This window comes from Serinus canaria, chromosome 2 (genome assembly GCF_022539315.1).
Source record: "Serinus canaria isolate serCan28SL12 chromosome 2, serCan2020, whole genome shotgun sequence".
Classification (NCBI taxonomy): domain Eukaryota; kingdom Metazoa; phylum Chordata; class Aves; order Passeriformes; family Fringillidae; genus Serinus; species Serinus canaria.
In genome coordinates this window covers 118,305,834-118,321,524 of record NC_066315.1, presented here as the reverse complement: position 1 = coordinate 118,321,524, position 15,691 = coordinate 118,305,834, and positions in this window count along the sequence as shown.

Below are 15,691 nucleotides of genomic sequence, written 5' to 3'. Positions count from 1 at the left end.
TCTGTTAATAGAAGTACCTGATAAGAGATGTCACAGGTGCAGAAAACATTCCACGTGAAGAGTGATTGAAACTGTCTGTGACTTCTTTTTTAGAAAGGAGAGAAATAGGAGGGGCTCAGTTGGAGAGAATAAGAATACTAAATGGCTAAATGAAGGCAGATAGAGGCAAGAGAGTTCCCATTTCCATGAAAGAAGAGGCTATTCTTTGAAAGTAAGAGAAAACCCCAAACCAGCAAAAACAATAAAATTTCTACAAGTCAAAATGACTAAAGCTTGTCACTACAAGGCACCACTAAGCTAAAAGCCTTGGGAGAATTCAAAAGAGAAATAGAGACAATATACTTCCTGACTAAAATGCAGAAGAGTGGGAAGAAAATAAGCCTACCCACTAGGAAAAAAACTTCTGGTTGGAAACAGACACTAGATTTAAGACTAATGTCAATAGGAAGAAGTTTTTCCTAAAAATATGTTATTTGGTACAGTCTATCTACCACAAGGCTCTCTGCTTCAGACAGCATTTGACATTAGCTGGAGCTAGAAACAAGAGTCTTGCTCAATGGATCACTGCATAGCCTTGCTTGTGTTGCACCTCACAGGAAGATGAATTCGATTTTATAATTCAGAAAACACTTCTAATACTTTTTTTCCTGGAAATTACTCAGCACATCTTTCCTTTGTGTTGGGAAAGGGATGGACAGTTATGTGATATGGGAACAGGTTTTTTTGATGGCTGCTTTGGCCAGCTGTAATTTCATATCAATGAGTCTCCTATCTTTTAAATGTTCCTGTTTTCTTTACAGTCTTTCTATTGCTCACAGGCAACTTCTTTGCTCCTACCTGTCTCCTTCTCTATTTATCCTCCTTCCTAATCACAGCTTGAAACTACCATTTCTGGCATGCCTCAGTCTAGAGGATTAATATTGTACTAAACATGACTGTAATTCAGGCAGTATTTTGAAAACAGTAAGTCTTTTTCTCTTTTTCTTGTTCACCCAAATCAGCTGCAGTGGGAAACTTTTCCTACAAGATCAGAATGTCAGCATCTTGCCAAATAAATTAAATGTCTCACTAATGAGTGAGAGGGGTGAGATGGTTTTAGGTATTTTTTTTGTTTAAGTCCAGAGGAGACACTAGAACTATATTGGATACCTTTAAACCACCAGGAAGAAGACAAAATGATATTCCTATCCCTTCTTGTTCAGGTGAGAAATAACAGATGGAATGAAATAAAACAAAACTGAGGAGCTGCTCCCTACTGTGTATAGGGAGTTCTGTGTGTGTATACAACTCTGTGAGCTACACAGAGCCAAAGAAGCACAAGCTGATTAAAAATAAATAAAATTCTTCCCAAAAAATTACCCATAGGAAGCTGCTCACAACTTCAAATGAAATGTGGACTTTGAGTTCCTGCTTTTTATTTGTGCCCTGTGACTGATTGCACAATAATAAAGATCTCTATTTAGCTTAACAAATACTAAGAATTATGTTTATCATCTGAAAATCAGTGTTAGAAATTTTTGGGTAAACTTAGAGCACAAAAGATCAAAATTGTTCAAGGTTTCTTTCAGCTGATCACTAGGTGAGAGAGTGGATGAGAACCAAGAAAGTAAAGTTCAGAAAGTGTTCCAGTCAGGGAACAAAATCTCAGATATTTATGAAGACATATAATTTCCTGTTTCTCATATATGGTTACCTAATAAATCCTTGTCTCTCACTGCATAACAACACTTTGTATGACTTTGTATAACTCCATTCTGCTTGATATCAGTGAGACAGCAGTAAAAGAGTATGAGCAATACATTCTCTGCAAGAGAAAACCTTCTTGATTGACTTATAAAAAGTATAGAAAGCTCAACAATCTGCCATTCAGACAATAAGCTATTCTCATGGAATTTATTTCTTTCTCAGTTTGCTTTCTATGTGCTAGCAAACACACATAATCAGCAAAATATAAAAGAGTAGAGGATTTATAAAAGCACAATTTAAGGTTTTCTGAAATACCTTCTGCATTATCCTATGAAATCTGGATCTGTTGAACTCTGGAATTGTGACTTGGCCAGAGGATGATATTTGTGATGGTTGGGAAAACACACCTTCCCCTCAGAGGGAAATATTAATTAACATATCTACTGTTTAGATAGAAATAAATTACCATATATTTTCTATTTTTTTCCCCTGGCTTCAACTATTAGTTATGACTGGGAAGAAAAGCACAAAATGTTGTTCGGTCTTGTAAAGCAAAAAAAATTCCACCCCCACTGCCTTCCCCAAAAAACCAAAAACCCACAAAGAAAAGCACACAAGGAAAAGAAGTGACATTTATCAAGATCTGTCTCTCCAAAGAAACCTCTGAAATGCATCCAATAAATCACCCAGTCTTTTCAAATACCACTTTCATGTTCATGAGAGTGACTGTCATCTAGCAGGACAGTGTTCTCAAACATCTTTTTATCTGCATTGAAAAATGTGAAAATGTCCAAATGTCCAAGACAGGATTCTTGGAAGTTAAAGAACAAACACCCAAATGTTATTTTGTGTAGTATGTGCTGTATGTTTTGGAGAAGAGTTGGAGAAGTAAAAGAAAAATCCCCTTAGCAAGAGAACATTATGTTTTATTGGATTTGAGTACCTAAGACATCATGGTGGAATTCTGCAGTGTTGTGACACCAGATCCACTTCTCTCATCTTTGAGATATAAAATACAAAAAGACTGCTAGGACTCATTTATTGCTTTAGGAATTCTAGGTTTATCCCCAAGTTTTCTGGAAGAGGGGAAGGCTGAATAAGAACCAGATATTTTTTGGTTATTCAAAATGCTGTAAAATAAATTAAAAAAAAAAAAAAAAAGAAAGAACAAGAAAACAACAAAAGAATGCCAAACCAAAACACCAAGGAGAGGACTGGGAAGGACTGTTTAAAGCTGCAGACGAATGCTTCCTTGGCAGATGGATAGGTGTTAGAATTTGGCACTACAGGAATGCAAGTAGAAATTATTTTATGGGGATTTTAGCTTGTATCACTACATAACTTCACATTGATAAAAGTGAGTAGTTGGTTAGGTTCTGCTGCTGTGGTATTGAGTCTAAGTGAAGTTGGACTGTAAAAGAAATACAAGGAGTTGAAATAACTTTTAACAGCTGCTTTGTAAATGCATAGAAAAATGTCAGTTCTCAAGGAACTTATTTGACATGATAGATGTCAAGCACATTACTTAGAGAGAAATGCTATGAGGAAGGAAAGTCTTGGATTTTAACAAAGAAGGGACAGTTAAGGACAATCTACCTGTGGTTTTCTACAAGTGGTGCCTTTTGCCATTTGTAATCTAGCAGCATCTGGAAATCTCAGATCGCTCATGCTTCCCGTATTTCCCCTGTCACACCTTAAATGTTCCCGTCTTTTTAAGTGGGCCTTTAGGACTCACACAGTGCTAATCTCCCTAGAAAATGTTCAAGTGTTTAAGGTTAGTGATGGATGACTTTGGAGAAGAGGCAAAGAGCTCCCTTCTCCAGGGTAACTGGTTAACACAGTAATGTCTAAATGTCTGAAACATCCTCATCATCATAAATGGCTGTACTAGAGAGTAAAAGATGGAAAATTACTGCAATGGCAGCAGAAGCCTTTTACATATAATAACTTGATCATTACTTCAAATAACTCCTCACTTTTTTTTTCTGTGTCAGCAACTTTTATTTTTGTGCCAATGTGTTTTTTTTTTTTTTATTTCATAGAGGAAATAAATTAATTTAAAATTGTCCTAGTGCATAAAAACCTAACGATTTGCAAAGTACTTACACCATTTAAAGTAAAAAATTAAATGATTGGAGAGACATGCTTTCAAGAAACAACTGAATCATAGGCTTTCATTGCCTAAAAGTTTCTATTTCTCATACTTTTCTCTTCTTAAATTCCATATATAACTCATGAAGTGCAAACGTAAGAGGCTTAAGGGCTGAAATTTTGTATTATCCAAGGAACAGGGACAGTACAGTACAAGAATCCACACTCAGTTTCATGAAAATGTTTTAAAGCTGACCCAAAGGCTGTTAATACAGACTGCCTCCATGTGCTTTCAGGAGGGAACATCTCTGTTTGAAGGAACTTTGCACTGAACCACAGATATTTAGGAGTTTGGCAAAGGGCCTTCTGTAAAGACATTTATTTGCAGTGATGAAGAAGTACCACGATGTCAGTGTCTTCTGGGATTCAGTCCCCCTTGATTTATCTTTCTTATTGTCACAAATTGCAGCCTGGCATCTTACACCAAGCTGTGACGTTCCTTTCTGACACCTGTCTACTATCTATTGTTAAACAAATAGATAGTATGTGATCATTTGGGATAATGAATTTCTGGTCTCAAGGACTTATTTTGGGCTGATTCAGAAAGGATGCCTGGCAGAACTGGGCCAAAATCTTTGCCAAAATTATTTTGTTATTATAATAATTTCAATAAATAAGAACTAGCTTAACCTGAATAGTTTGATTACATTGTCCCAGTATATTTCTGTGGTGAAGGAATATCAATTTAATCATTGAATCCAATCTCACTGGTTTCAATTGTAATTTTTTTTTTCTTTTCCAGTTGTTCAAGATAGATTTAACTTTCTTTTAGAAATTTCCTTCAGTTTCAATTTTAATCTCAATGCTTGACTCAGAAACAAAACATTCTGGTTTTGTCAGGAAGAAGGTACACTTAACCGGAACAGAAACACAAAAATTGCATGTTATAAATAGCAGCTAGACAACAACAACCAACACTAGTAATATCAAAACAAGAATAATCATACTTTCCAGTTAAGCTAGATGTAATTATTTCCTTTAACTGTCAGTGACTCTGGTGTGAGCAGTCATAAATCAGCGATTGAGAAACTTTTATTTCTCAGTATTGGACTGTACACACTGGGATTTCCTCACAGTGGCTGTGTACCAAAGCCAGTCTTGAAGCTCTGAAGACACAACTTGATGGTCCAGGCTGTTTCCTTGAAAAATGCAGGACACCCTCCAGAAACTGGTTCTTACCCCAGAGTCAGAGAAAACATCTGAGAAAAATTAGTGCATCAGGAGCGTTCCCATTGGATAAATCATATTTGGTCACTTGATGAAAAGGAAAGTTTTAGTTAGTCGGAAATTTTTAGTGGTATCTTTAGTAGTAGGATTTTGATGTCATTAAGTAATCTGAGATGTAGTGAATTAATTACAGTTAATTATCTTCCCTTCTACCATAAATTGTACAGCACCTGCTTTCAGATTTCGTGGTAAGTGGCCTACAGTAATTTTAAGGAGCAATAAACTCACAAAAAACCCACATTAGATGTTTTACTGATATCTGTGGGACCTCAAAAGGTATTGGACCTGCATAACACTTTGTCATAAAATAAATCAGACTTTTAAGAATGTTGTGTTGTGAGAAGAGGGTGGTGATGTGGGAAGCATAGGCAGCTGAACAATTATTGAAGTAAAGACAGTAGAGAAGACTTGTATCTGAAATCCTGTTACCCTCAGCCCCCTTCTCTGTTATCTGGGTCTCAGAGCTGCCACTGGGGGCTGTCAGAATTAAGACAAATTTCTGAATTTCCCTTCAGAACATCCTGAACCTCCAGTACTGAAAATGGATTTAATTAAGACAATAGCACAATTTTTCCACCTTATATCCTGTGCAAATGAACTTCTGCCTTCCAGAATTTTCCTTTCATTATGTAAAGGTATTTTTTGAGTGTCTTGCTCAGCTGGGTGGACGCCTCTCACTGTGTTACTTTGTTGACTGTAGATAAACTTATGTGTGCTCTGAAAATGTGCCCTTTCCTGGCAAACATAATTATGGTGCCAATTTGCACTGCCTCTGCATAGGTGTGAGCCTGAGTAGTAACTCTCATGTGCAACAGGATTTCTGAAATGCCATCATAAAACATAAATGAGTGCAGTGAATGTGACTCATTAGCTCATCTTAAAAGAAAATATGTAAAAAAAGATTGCTGCAACTGGGCATATGATCCTGAGAATATTGGACACAAATCAAATACCTTTAGTTTTTCTGACTTCAAAGGAATGTATTTTGAGAAGGAAGTAAACAAAGTTTCTCTTGGACACACTGAATTCTCATGTCAAGATAAATTAAGAAAATGTGTGTTTATTTTTCTTGCTAGATCTTTGTGTTCTGCTTGTATGGCAAAAAACATTTAGATCCAATAAAAAGCACTTCCCCCTTAGATTAATCCCCACTTTGTATTCTCATGTTTGAAAACTGGCCAGTGTGAAGGGCCAGTTTTTGTAGTCCAGTAGGAATAAAAGAAGACAGACACCCGTAATACCAGAAGGTCTATTTAATCTCTATTCATTGTGGCAAGGATCGATCAGATGCAGCTGGAATAACCCCTTGAAGTTGGTGCCAAGTTGTTGAAGAAGGCAGTAGGTTTGTAAAGTGGTTAGCCATCTCCTTTATGGAAACAAAATTGTGAAATGAAATAAAATAAAACCTTTTACATCCTCTGATTTTCTAGAGTGGTGCTCATTATAAGCATTAAAAGTCACCCATTTCTTTAGCACTTGCCTGAGTAATACCAACAGTTGTCATCTTGTGACAAGATGACAAGACTTTAGTATATTTGAAGACTTTAGTATATTTGAATTCAATATTTTCATTTAAGAGTTCCTGCTGGAGTAAAACAGTCTAACATACTAACATAAATATAAACAGCTTAAGAAAAACAGGGATCATGAAATACCTACCAGTTAGACATGAGCTCTCCTTGAAAGAAAGAATAGATATTATTCCCAAAGAACACTGTATTGTGTTTTTCTGCTACACATGGTGTGTGCATTCTTTACAACTCTCCCATGTCTGCATGAAATTTGGTCAGACACAGTTCCTTCACTGTTAAACTATCACAAAATGCCTTACAAAAAGGCCTGAAAGAATGAACTGTGGTTCCTGTAACAACTGAGAGTAGCAGAACAACTGTTATATGACCTCATTAGCAGGTTATGCACAACCTTAGCCATTACAACATGTTTCAGTAAGAGAGGGAGTGTCAGGAGAGCCACTGGACTGCACCCATAAACTATTAGCAAATGTGCAGTACAAATTCCCAGTTTATGACCTGCTGGACAGCCAACAAGGATAAGCACAAGAGATTATAACTTCAAACCTTACACAGATAACTGCTCCCCCTAAATCAGACCACTACTCTGTGTGGGTATGCACAGGAAAAATCTTCACTTACAAAAGCTACAGGAAGTTTTTATTAAATTTTTTGAAATTGGTTTTAAACTGTCTGCAAACAATGGCAAGCAGCTGGTTTGCATTTTTTTTATTTGTATCACATTATCTGAAAAAAATGTTGATGAGATCAAGTTTTGGGACAGTCTACTGAGTTATTCTCAGTCTGGATTTAAGGACAATATATATTTTTATCCCCCTTTTATATTCTTGTGAATAATAGGATTCCCTGATGAGTTACAAAAGTCCCAAAGGCAAGCAGTGTCATTAATAAGTTACCACATTATTAAAAAAACTCCCACACATTTTCCTGTCTCTGCCCTGCTAGCTGCATCTGTGTCCGGCTGGTTGGATGAACCATTAGCCACTGACCAGGGAGGCAGACTTGTCACACAGCCCTAAATTACAGACATCACTTTGTCAGAGGAGAGACAATCAGCTACCATTTGAAAAACACTACAGTGGCCTTTAAAAGTGAGCACAGACCAGGCACAATGGGATTAGAAATGATGACAGGGTAACACATTGGTACTGCATTCCAGGACTTCAAAATTAAATCATTAAAACCGACAAGAAGCTGGTAGTGTTGTAGGTTCTGGTCTTGTTGACAGAGAGCCCATTTTACTTTCCTCAGACAGTCACCAGCTGCCCACTTTGAACTTGCAAAGAGTTCCTCTAAGAACAACAGCTCTAAAGCCTGATGGAGGAAGAGAAGACGGGACATAGTCCCACCAAATGAGAGGAAAATGGCAATGACTGTCTGAGGAGAAGCAATTTTGGGAAATAGGATCATTGCTCACCTCAGTGCTCTTATGTAAAGTCAAGCAGAAGTTACTTTCATGCACTGGGGAAGGATCAGTGTGTGTGATCATGAGTTGCTTGTTCAGCAGGAGCTATTAATTGTAACTACAGAAAGCAAGTGCAGCCAAAGGGGTACAAGAAAGAGGTCAGTGTGAGAGGGTAAATAGGCTTTGCACAAGGAGATGTTGGATTTCCTTTCTTCCAGCTTGTAGACAACAATTCAGCAGCCTGTTGCAGCTCCTGTGGGAGCACAGTTTGGGAGCTGTCTTGTTAAGCTGCCCCTTCCCTCATTAGCCATATCAGTTTGTCCTTTCTCAACCTTTCCATTAGTTTCTAGTTCTAGGCCATGAAAAACCAGTTTCAGTCTTCAGATTTGAAGGAGGTGTAGGAGCATATTGTTTATTCTGCTGGTATAAAGAATTTCTCTGGGTTTATTATACTCCTGGGGCAATGCCATTGGTGGGTATTTGCTGAGGACTGCTACTTTATGGCTATAGCTGTTTAAAAATTGCCAAGGATGACCAAAGTTTTGAAAGAAAGACAGTATATAAAGAATTTAATAATTAAATAGCAAGTATTTTTTTGTCTTGGAAGTATTTCACTTCTGTCTTTGAATACAACTGGCCATGGATTTATGTTGGCTCTGTGAATTCCCTATAAATATGGCCCTCCAGATTCCATATTGATCTGAAATTAGGCAACCCACTGAATTAATGTTTAATTTTTCTTTTGAATTTCATTCATAGACTTAATTGTTAAACCCAGAAAATATGTACATTCATCTTAAAATTGTTATTTTATTAGTGAGCTGGAATTCATCTGCAAAAATATTATTTTTTAAATAAGCTAATAAAAGAAGAACTACAGAGTGGGAAAATATAACCAAATTGTCCAGAATGTTAAAAACTGTTCTCTGTGACTAGAGGAGATAACACTGCCCATTTAGCTCTTCTCTGAGGAGAAATCTGAGTAAATAAATGGCCTTTGTAACATGACCAAAAGTCAACAACACTCAAGCTCTCTCCCATACCCACCAGTGTTTGTGCCTAGGAGGGCATCGTTAGGGCAATTACTTGATTAAACAGGCAGTCCATTTTGTTTATTTGTTTCACTCCTCAAAGAAGAAGAGTTCACTCTCCCAGGAGCATTCATTTATCCAGTAAACAGAAGCAGGTTAATTACATGCCTTAAAATCACAGGGCAGAAAATGCTATCCCCCTTTGTCTTCTGCTAAGCCACAAGCAGGAGCACAGCTGGAGGAAGACAAGACATGTCTTGCCCTCCTGGCTGTAGGCCTTGCATGTCTCTGAAGGTGCACAGCTCTGCTGAGGATGCAGCCCTCTTTTCACAGAGTTGTAGACAGATTTGCACTATATTAATATTATAAGATAGGTGCAGGATTTATTTATGTCAGTTAAGCATTATTACTGCTTGTTGCTTTTGAGAGATGGCATTAAGAAGAGTTCACTGTATCTCAAAACATCTGCCACTCTTACTGGTATTTACAAACCTTTTATTTCTCCTGCCCTCAGATCAATTTGTCTTTAGGAAAGACTTTATTTCATTTCAGGTTATTTTGTCCATATATTTTTACTTTCAAAAATCCTTCATAATTTAAACCAATTCTCTGGCAATCAACATCCAACATGAATACTTTCACTAGGGGGTTTGGAGTTTTTTTCAGGATCATGTTACCAGTCTTTGGCTTTGTCAATATCAGTCTTCAAGTGGAGCCTTGAAGAAGCCAGAAACATGGCATATTTCCAACTCTGCTTGCCTCCAGTATATACAGACAACTCCTGGGCAGCAGTTACAGTGATTGCAGAAAAGCTTGCAGGCAGCCTGCAGATACAGAATGGAGGTGTGCCTGAGAGCATCCAAAGAGCCTCACACTGAGCTAACAGCACGTCAACAGCACACAAACCTCCAACTGTGCCCAAGAGGTGCTGTCTCATCTTGTCAGGGAAGCAATACCCGGAGCCATGTTTCCATGTTCACTATCTGGACATCTCTCAAAACACAATGTAAAGTTATCTACTGTGGCTTGCAGATTTTTTCTTTTTTTCTCTCATCTCTCTTATTCTCATCTTCCACCTTTCTCACTTATCAAGAACATCAGCCAGAAAAGGTCTCTGCCCAATTACTTTTCTCTCCTGAGCACTCTGACAATATGCCTGGATGACTTGAGATTTTGACGGGAGTATCACTCCTTACATATAAATGAAATGAGGGTAGGTCCCTCTTCTTGGTCTGATTTTATGCACAGCAATACTGCAGCTACCATTTTATACACACACACACACACACACACACATTATATATATATGCAGTCTAAAGTCCTAGAAAAAATGAAGTTTTTGTTACTTCATTTCCCCTAGGTCTTACATCAAAGTAATCAGTATCAAAACAGTTAATAGACAGTGGGATTAAAATATTGTTATTTACCCATAATTACATATCAAAAAGTTCAAAGGGGTATGATTAGTATAAATCCATAAATCACTGAAATATTTGGAAGAAAAGAAGACATTTAAAATAATTTTATACGTGGCTGGGATAAATTTCTGTTTCACTGTTCAAAGTTATATTTTCAGAGATATAGAAAGGGAAATAGATAATTCCTTTCTCTAGTATGGACACAAGAACCTCTTCTCTAAGTAAGACTAGAGTCTGTCTAGAAGACTAGCTGGGAATGGTTAATTAGAGATAAGTACAATACTAGAGTGATTCCCAGAATCATAGAATGATTTGGATCAGAAGGAACTTTACTTTATTTCCAGTCTTCTTGCCCTGGTCATGGACATCTTCCACTAGAGCAGGTTATGTGAAGCTCCACTCAATCTGGCCTTGAACATTTCCAGGGATAGAACATCCACAGCTTCTCTGGGAAGCCTGTTCCTGTGCCTCAGCACCCTCACAGAGAAAAATTTCTTCCCAATATTGAACCCAAACCTACCCTTTTTCAGTTTAAACCATCAACCCTTGTCCTGTCACTTACATGCCCTTGTACAAAGTCCCTTTCCAGTTCTGCTGCAGGCTCTGTAGGTACGGGAAGGTGCTATAAAATCTCCTCAAATACTCGTTTTCTCCAGGCTGATCAACCTCAGCTCCCTCAGCCTGTCTTCACAGGAGAGGTGCTCCAGGCCTCTGAGCATCTTCATGGCCCTTCTCTGGACTTGCTGCAGCAGGTCCATGTTTTCCTGTGCTGAGGAGTTCCTGATCCTGTATCCTGATCTAAATGCAGAGCTCCAGGTGGGATATCACAACAGTGGAGTAGAAGACAGGGAGGATAATCTCTTTTGACCTGCTGGTCTTGGTTCTGTACAAAGGTATATCACACAGTCTCACCATGTTCTCTGCCTATTCTAAGGAAATCTGATTATTCTGTCTTATTTTTCATATATAGAGTGAGGGGTTTGGGTATAATATATTTAGACCTGATCCCCATGTGTTTTGACTGTGGAAGTTCTTCCTAAGCAGGGCTCACACTGAAGACAGCAGAGTGTTTAACTTTCTTAGCCAGCCTGAGTACAAGATAAGGAAGGAAGCAGAACTGATAGAGGAGCATGACTTCATTTGCACAAATGCTCCTGACCCAGTGTACTGCCTACATTCAGGGGGCTGGAATTTCACTTTTGGTAAACTTACAGCTTTGAAGAGAGAATTATGTTTGCACATTTTGCTTACATTTTGCTACTTTGCTGTGAACTCAAAATCCTTTAGATTAATTTATATTTTTTCAGTCACACTTTTTCTTTCTTTTTCTTTTTTGCTGGGGACTTGTTCGTAGTTCATTAGTTGGAAGGTGACTCTAATGTCCTTCTATCTCAATATTTCTTCACAGTGGCTCAAATAAAAATATTTGCTCTGTTATTATACTTTGGATTTCAGTGATTTCGATCATTAATGGTTTGACATCACTATACAAGTGACTTAATAGCATGTGATATCAATCTTTTCCTATTTTAATAAATCATGCTGAAAGTGAATCTACTTTATTCAAGTGGAACCATAAGCAAACTGGTAGAAGAAAGATAATGCTCAGGATAAAAAGCAGTGCATAAAGCATGACAAATATGTATTAAAAGCATAAATATTTACTCAGTTATCTTTTTCATCTTGTAATCAGCTGTATCTTTTCAGAACCTTGAAACTCTTTCCTTCCCTAATCCTTTCAGCCTTTTTAATTTAGGAGATACATTTCTCTCCTGTAAAAAAGTAGAGAGGAAACCAAAATGAAATTGCAAATTTTTAAAGCAACAAAAAGTACTGTGAACTGGCAGACCAATAGCTCTGCAGAACAGCACTGTATAGTTGTAAAATTTCATCACATCATACCCAGTCATTCAGGTGCTTTGATCAAAAAGGAGAAAAACCTCACAGAATATCCTCTGTTAAAAAAAAAGTAGAAAAAAGGAAAGAGATGGTTGATCTTTAATTGAAGAACAAGGATTAATTAGGTCATTAAATTAAAAGATGCTGGGTCTTATGAAGCAGGTATGTTCCCACTCAAGTTTTGACCCTCAATTACAATAAAACTATTTTCCTCAAGGACAAGAGTCTTTGAACCAGCAAAGAGATCTTCAACTCCAGTGCAAGACAGTGAAATGAACTCCTACAGGATCTAGAAGTCATAATTTCTTTGACCTAGCTCTATTTAACACAAGCACTTAGCTGGATGTATATATGACAAAGTAAAACCTACCAGGGAAAAAATATTTTACTTCATGAGTAGTTTCTGCTTTGGGGAGAGGATAAGAAGATAAAATCTCATGTGGCAGGTGCACTCATGTCTCCCAGAGTATTACTGGCAGGCACTGGGAAACCGTGCTAGTGAAAGGGCAATTGTAACCCATATAAAGGTCTTGGCAAGAAATACTTCTCTGATAATAAAAAGGGGGTATATATCCAAGCAACTGATCATCCATTCCCTTCAAAATGGACTTCTAACATTAGAACTTGAAATAATCAAGTCTTGCTGTTTTATGGTCTTTAAGAGAAGGTGAAAACCAGCACAATGTGGAACAAATTATCTTGAGTGTCATGACCTGGCATATATATGGGAGGGTTGGTCTGCTGAAGGTCAGGAAGCTCTGCAGATGAATCTGGACACCATTATTGATGGGCCAAGGCCAGTGTTATGAGGTTCAGTAAGATGAAGTGGTGAATCCTGGACTTGGGTCACAACCATGCCATGCCCTGCTACAGATTTGGGACAGAGTGGCTGGAAAGTGGAAAGTGGTTGCCCATTGGAAAAAGACCTGGCGTGCTGGTTGACAGCAGCTGAACATGAGTCAGTGTGTGCTCAGGTGGCCAAGAAGGCCAATGGCATCCTGGCTTGTATCAGGAATAGTGTGGCCAGCAGGAGCAGGGCAGTGATTGTCCCCCTGTACTCAGCACTGGTGAGGCCATACCTTGAATGCTGTGTTCGGTTCTGGGCCCCTCACTGCATGGACATCGAGCTGCTGGGTCATGTCCAGAGAAGGGAAACAGAGCTGGGGAATGGTCTGGGGCACACGTCTCATGAGGAGCAGCTGAGAGAGCTGGGGTTGTTCAGCCTGGAGAAAAGGACTCAGGAGAGACCTTATCACTCTCTACAACCACCTGAAAGCAGGTTGCAGAAAGGTGGGGCTTGGTCTCCTTTCCCCAAGGTAACAAACTGTAAGACAAGAGGAAAGGGCCTCAAATTACACCAGAAAGTTTAGAATGGATATAAGAAAAATTTCTTCACAGAAAGGGTTTTCAAGCATTGGAACGGGCTTCCCATGGAAGTGGGTGAGTCACCATCCCTGGAGGAACTTCGATGTGGAGCTTAGGGATATGGTTTAGTGGGGGACTTGTCATCACTACAAACTGTTATACTTCATGATCTTAAAGGTCTTTCCAATCTAAATGATTCTATGATTCTAAAAGCTGCTCACCTGCCCCTCCCTTTTTGATAGAACACTGTTACTCTTTGGATAATGCTGTTCTGTGTTTTAGTGCATCTATCAAACTGATCTCTTAGATGAAGTAGTTGCTTTTATTTAGTCTAAAGACTTGATTTTGTGACCTTCTGTTTCCCATACAGAAGCAGTTTGCCTTGAAAATGATTTGGGGTTGAATCTTGGGCTGTTCAACTTCCCTGGAGGTCACGTTTCTGAAACAACCCCCAAGTTTAGCGGTAAAAACTAAATTATACTTGACTGCATCTGCCTTTACTGCTCCTTTAAAATCCCTGGTGTTTAGGAGATTTCTATAAAAGAGGTGGGAGCAGGTGTACCCTCACTCTGCTGGCTAGCAAACCAGACATTTAGCATTTCTTTCTCTTTCTACAACGATGATATCTGAGACTGTGTGTTTACTCTTGAAATTCTGGCTTCTCTCAGCTAGGCAGTGCTAAAAGGCACTTTAGAGGGATGAGACCAGGGTGACAGAAAAGGAGTTGACTCGTGGGCCCAGTTTCTGCAGTATTCCCTGTTGCTGTTGGGCTCTGTGCTGCAGGTCATGTTTGCATTGCAGCATTACAAGCATTCCTGACTCTGCCTTTTCTCTTTCCCATTCAGTACACCAGTATTAATGACCATCCTGGTATCCCTTGACATCTTCATGGAAATATTTCTTGTCTTTCCTGTGGACAATAAAGACTTTAAACACAGAAAAACCCCTCCATCTGTGAATGGTCTTTGACATTTGCAAACACGGCAGTAAGTAATGTTAAGTACTTTTCAATCTTCATGTTTTCCTTATTACTCCAGAGCACATCCCTCTCTGGTTTTACTTTACTTTAAACTGAAGAAAGCTTCTTTTAATGTAGTGCTAGCCATGGGGTACTCTAGGAGACATGTACTGCAGTTATTATATATACACATAAAACAAACAAGCTCCAGAAGGCGAGAGAAATCATGCAAAGATGACACTTCCATAACTGTGGGAAATTGTAAAATCACTTTTTTTTTCAGATTAAATAATTAGATATTCCAAATGTGACAATCCTTGGTACTAACAGATAAAAAGAGTGAAAAGAACCTCACACAGAAGTAAAGCATGTTATCTTTCTCATGTCTCTTGTGGTAGTCTTTTATACAGTTAGAAACTGTCAAATGGGAAAATTGTCTCTTATCCATACACCCCTACAAATATGACTATATAGAATTATGAAATTGTGTGAAACTCTGCCACAGGAAAGCTGTCTGGATTGTACTTCTTTCCCGTCACTCTTGCAGAAAGCATTTTTTAGGCAAAATTATTTGCTCTTATAGAATTCGATACGCAGGTAGACAACAAATACGTGTACACTCAGTACTCATAATTAATAAATTTAAGCATGGATGTTAATTGTATATCCAAAGAAAGGAAAAAAAATCATCTCAAATAGCATTAAAAAAAACTTTCTTAAAGATTCCTGCTACTTTAAAAGCCTGACTGCTGACTGTCTTCTAAAACTCTTCTTTGAAAAAAATACTTTTAGGAATAAGGCAAGGGCCGTAAAACTGACTGAAATTAAAGTTTTGGCAACAGTTGCTACTAAGCCTTCAGTAGTCTGTGGAAAACTTCACAAATATGAAATTAATTTTATCCAAACATTTTTTAGGAAAACTATCCGTGTTCTGGATTTTCTTTACCCTCATCACTGATTTCTAAGGAATATGTGTTTAAAATTAAACAAATCTGTTTCTTCTCTTGCTGTAGCTATTT